The sequence below is a fragment of the Hyperoodon ampullatus genome, assembly GCF_949752795.1.
Source record: "Hyperoodon ampullatus genome assembly, chromosome: 10".
Taxonomy (NCBI): Eukaryota; Metazoa; Chordata; class Mammalia; order Artiodactyla; family Ziphiidae; genus Hyperoodon; species Hyperoodon ampullatus.
In genome coordinates, this window is record NC_136923.1 from 49,843,761 (window position 1) to 49,849,760 (window position 6,000).

Genomic DNA, 6,000 nt, shown 5'->3' on the forward strand with positions numbered 1-6,000 from the left:
CATTTTTGGACAGCTAGAAAAAGGAAATGGCTGTAACAATTGACAAAGGGTTAATACCCCACCCCTTTTTGTTGGCCACACCACTCAGCTTGTGGGATCTTAGTTCCCCGACCAGGGATTGAACCCAGGCCCACGGCAGTGAAAGCGCTGAGTCTTAACCACTGGACCGCCAGGGAATTCCCGATACCCCTCTTTTATAAATACCTTTTCACTGCAAGAAAGGACCAACAACCCTGACCAAAATGCGTAAGGCCCTAAACAGAAAATTCACAAAGGAATACAAGTAATTGCTAAATACACGGAGAGTGGATACCCAGGTCCACCGTCACTAGTAAGCAAAGAGATGAATAATTAAAATGACAAGGTACCACTGGGAAATACTTAAAAGAATGACCCCAAATGGTGGGAGCAGTCATAGCCTTTTTACAGGGTAAATACACTACATCGCTGATATATTTTTAGCCTCATGGATGTTTGCCACAGTGAAAAACCAGAAATAACCCTAAATATTCCATAATGTATAACGGATTTGAATTAGTTGTACAAGATCCATATGGTAGAACACCACACAGTTATTTTTAAAGTCATGTTGTAAAAGAACACTTAATGATAGGCTAAGTTAGTAAATGAAAGATATGGGCTACATAAAAAGGCGTATAATCCCAAATTAAATTTTAAACACATCTAATGTATTGAAAATATGCCAGAATGTTAACAGCCACACCATAGGGATTAGGCAGGGTTTTAATCTTCCTCCTCATGCTTTTCTGAATTTCCAGTTGCCCAAGAATGTGCCACCTTCATAATCAGACCATAAATGTTATTAAAATGAGACTCTTTAAGGGCTTAATTGAAGAATTCAAACCCAAAACCTTTCCACTGTACTTACAAATACAATAAAAACTATTCATGTCAGAAATTTTTTTTCATACTCCTCTAGAAACCAAGAGTGAGCTCTTAACGTTGTGAGTAGACATCAAATGTATTAATCCACTTACATCTCTATTTTTTCTTGGTGCAATCACGTGACAGGGGAAAGGGAGATTGCCAACCACAGGGAAGGCTTTTTGTTTCTCAGTAGGATTTATTTACAGTTACATCCTCATTGCAGGGGAGAATGCTTTATATCTCTGCCTTCGAATACTTAGGGCTCAGCTATTGAGTCTTCTTTTTAACAAGTGAGCAGTCTATTTATAGGATGAAACCGTTAAATACAAGTGGTAATAATTTACCATAATGTCAATACCCTTGAGAACGAATATGTAGTTAGCACCTGCTACATGCTTTACAACATCACGTCATTTCATTCTTACAAGAAGCCCCAGGAGGTGGGCTTGACTGTGTCCCCATTTGACACAATATGGGGAAACTGAGGCAAGGAGAGGTAAATGCCTTGCCATAGTCCCAGGGACAGTGGTAGTGCTGGAATCCAAACGTAGGTGGGCTGACTTTGGGAGCTCGACTCCACTCTGAAGAGCCAAGGCAGAAGCTAAACGGTCAGCAGGCAGTCAGACCCCTCAGAGTGTGACACTTGCTGGCACCGAGCGATCACACCCCTGCACTTTCAGTTTTGTCAGCGGGGCTAAAGCTAAAAGATTAGAACATAAAGGCAGTTTCACAGGGGTAGAGTTGTCTTTTGCTCAGTTTCACTACGTCCCTAGGAGGATTCAAGGTCCAGTTGTTGGGAGGTGGCCAGGGCTGCCTGGCAACAATGCAGGAAGTAGATGCAAGAAAAATGCAAATGCACTGGGGAGGTTCTGAAACAAGCAAGTTTGAAACAAAGCAGATGCAGGTTGTTGTAGTTTTGTGTGTGTGTGGGGGGTGTGTGTGTGTGTGTGTGTGTGTGTGAGTGTGTGTGTGTATGTTTGTTTTGGTTATCGAAGGATAGTTGATTTACAATGTTGTATTAGTTTCAGGTGTACAGTAAAGTGATTGGGTTACACATATATATGTATATATCTTTTTTTTCAATTCTTTTCCATTATAGTTCCATTGTGTATATACACATGAAGTTTTCTATAACTGACTTGTAGGAGCAAAACTGAAAACTGGGGTGGGCTCGGGGCAGCTGAAAGGGGCAGAGAGATGCTTTTCCCCTATCTCTTCTCTGGGTACGACTTGACATCCTAACAGCAAATGTGTTTACTTTTTTTGGTTCTGGTGGTGGTTTCTTTTTTTATTACAATTCTTTCAAAACACCCCAAAATTAGTGGATGATCCAAGATCAACTCTGGAAAGCTGGGTGCAGAGACAATTGTAGACTGAGGCCAGAGACAGCAATTCCTAAAACCGACTCCTTCCTGCTCCCCACAGGAAGGCGGGTACAGACAGTCCGGGATAAATATCGAAAGTCAGAACTCATTCTGGGGACTCCAATTTGTTTTCTTTGTTTTTCTTTGTTTTTCTCTTGGGGGAAAGGGTGCAATTTCCACGCTCCTTGCACTATCTTATTCCCACCTCTGAGCACCGTGCTGTCTTTCTATCCCACACAACATCTAACACATTGGGATGAATAATATCTGCCATCAGGAGCTAAGTTCTCATGGAATTACTTCTGCACCACTATTCGGCATAGAACGTGGGGTCACAGGTTGCCATAAATCCTCCGTTTAGTGGCCGCAGTAGTACAACTAGAAACTAGCTCACTGTTCCATAGCTTCCCCATAAATACACAACCTTAAGTTTCCATCATACTTATTCCCTTAAACAGAGCAAAGATGTGCAAAAGCAAGATACAAGTCAATTAAGCTGTTATTGACCTTGAGAAGCAAGCATAAAGAAGAAAAGGTTCTGACATGATTTCATGAAGCAGCTTTGTTTCTGTCTGAGGAGGACAGAATAGTTTTAGTCCACTATTCAAGTTTGATCCCTACTGTTCAGACCTGTCAATACAGCCAACTGAAAGTCCTGTTTCCCCTGATATTCATATTAAGACTCGATTCACCTCAGATCGACTCACTCCTGTCCTGCAACTAACCAGTACTTCAAAGCATTTTTTTTGTTAAATTCTCGATTACAAATGGAACATGTCACTAGGTGCAGAAAAGCAGAAGCAGGACTCCTGGGAAGGCAGTTATATTTACACTGCTTTACAATTTGATGTTTACAGGCTTAAATTAACATAGGACAAAAAAAACACAAAAACCCCAATAAGCAGAAACAAAAACCTTGTATCTGTCTAACCTGAGGGAACAGACACAGATTTTCAAAGAAAAAACAGAGTAATAAGAAAAATTTTAACTAAAAAAATGTAAGTATATATTACACATAAAATTCTCATAGAAACTTTAAAAAAATCTTATAAAATAGCCACTAGCACTCTTAAAATTGCAAAACTGATATGGAAAAAAACAAATAAAACTTTACTCAAAAAAAGTCTTGAATTTTAACTTTTAATACTCAACATTATTCTGTCTGGAGAAATTCACTATTATAAAATATCAAATCCTCTCTAAATTAATGTATTTTCAACAAAATTCCAATTAAAAAACAGGATATTTAAAGAAATTAATGCAAGAATTCTCAAATTCATCTCAGAATACACAAGACAGAATAGCCAAGATATTCTTAACAAAAAGAAAAGTATCAAGAGAAAAACCTTCTCTAACATTTTAAAATGTATTTATAAAATTTAACTAATTTTTAAAGTTTGATACTAATGTGAAAGCAAGCAGATCAGTGGAACAAAACAGAATATCCAGAAATAAACATACACTATAAAAGAATTCCATGTGTGAAAAAGGTAGCTTTTAAAATAGGGAAAGAATGAATCCATTGGCACAACTGGTGAAATATCTGGAAAAGAAGTCAAATTTCTAATTCATACTATTTGATAGGCTGAATAATAGACACACACACACACCCTCCCCCAAGGATGTCCATGCCCCAATCTCCAGAACCTGTCAATGCATTGTGTAGCAAAAGGGCCTTTGTAGATGTAATCAAGATTACAGACTGTAATACAAGGCTATTATCCTGGATTGGGTGAGCCCAATCTAATTACATGAATCCTCTAAAGCAGAAAACCTTCTCTGGCTGGAGTCAGAAAGATGCTGGGGAAGAGGAAGGCAAGAGAGATGCAGCAGCAGATGTGAAACCCGAGAAAGACTAGCCCCATCACTTCATGCCTCGAAGATGGAGGGGAGGCATAGTGGGGAGGAATGCAGGTGGCCTTGGAAACAGAGAGAGGCTCCTGGGTGACAGGAAACAGGAACCTTGGTCCTATAGCTGCAAGGAACTGGATGCTGCCTACAACACGACTGAGCTTAGAAGAGGATTCTTGGGGAGTTCCCTGGTGGTACAGTGGATAAGACTCTGTGCTCCCAATGCATGGGGCCCGGGTTTGATCCCTGGTCAGGGAACTAAATCCCACATGTATGCCACAACTAAGGAGCCCTGGAGCCGTAACTAAGGAGCCCACGTGCAGCAACTAAGGAGCCCATGTGCTAAAACTAAGGAGCCGGTGAGCTGCAACTAAGGAGCCTGGCTGCCACAACTAAGGAGCCAGCAAGCTGCAACTAAGAAGTCCATGTGCTGACACTAAGGAGCCCACGTGCTGCAACTAAGGAGCTCACCTGCCACAACTAAGACCCGGTGCAACCAAATAAATAAATAAATATTTTTTAAAAAAAGAAGAGGATTCTTGGCAGACCCTTCCTGTAAGAGCCCGGCCAGCCAATACCTTGATTTCAGCTTTGTAAAACCTGCTGCGCAAACCCGGATGTCTCACCTACAGACTGTGAGGTAATTAATCTGCATGATTTTCAGCCACTGTTCGTGGACATTTAATATGGTAGCCGTAGAAAACGAACACATCACATACCAAAATTCATTTAAGTCAATGAAAAAAATGCTAGTGTTAAAAAGACACCATGGCAGGGGCTTCCCTAGTGGTGCAGTGGTTAAGAATCTGCCTGCCAATGCAGGGGACACGGGTTCGAGCTCTGGTCCGGGAAGATCCACATGCTACGGAGCAACAAAGCCCGTGCACCACAACTACTGAGCCTGCGCTCTAGAGCCCATGAGCCACAACTACTGAGCCCGTGTGCCACAACTACTGAAGCCCGCGCGCCTACAGCCTGTGCTCCACAACAAGAGAAGCCACCGCAATGAGAAGCCCGCACACCGCAACGAAGAGTAGCCCCCGCTCGCCACAACTAGAGAAGGCCCTCACGCGGTAACGAAGACCCAATGCAGCCAAATACAAATGAATAAAATAAATTAAAAATTTTTAATGTTTTTTTAAAAAGGTTAAAAAATAAAAGACACCACAGCAATAAAAAGAAACTGCTGGCACACACAGCAATGCAAAGAACCTCAAAAACATTACGTTAAGCAAGAGAAGCCAGACTCAGAAGACTATATACTGTGTGATTCCATTTGGCTGATGCTCTAGAACTGGCATATCTAAGAAAGCAGAAGAGTGGTTGCCTAGGGAAGGAGGGAGGACGACTGACCAGAAAGGGGGTGTGAGTGCACTTTCTGGGGGATGGAAATGTTCTCTACTGTGATTGGGATGGTGGTCACACAGGTATATACATTGGTTAAAGCTCATTGAACAGTACCCTTAAAATCTGTGCCTTTTATTAGATGCAAATATCTCATTTTTTTATACCAATGCCTTAAAAAAAAAGCATTGAGAGAAAGAAACCACAGCTACAAACTTTAGATTATCTTCAACTGCTCCAGGAGGAAACTTGGTCAGATCTAATCAAGTGCCACATACATAGGGCCTTCGACCCAGCAGTTCCACTTCTGGGAATCAATGTTACAGACCGATTGCATGCACAGGAAATGGTAGATGTACAACTTTATTCACTGTCAAATTGCTTACAATAATAAAAGACTGGGACCAGCTTGAATGCCCATCAACAGAGGACTGGTTTAATAAATTATAGTGTAGCTCCCCCCTACAGTGAAGTATTACACAAGTTTTTAAAAAGAAAGAAAGAAAAAAAAAGAGAGAAGATGCTTTGTATTTACTGATCTGGGATAATCTGC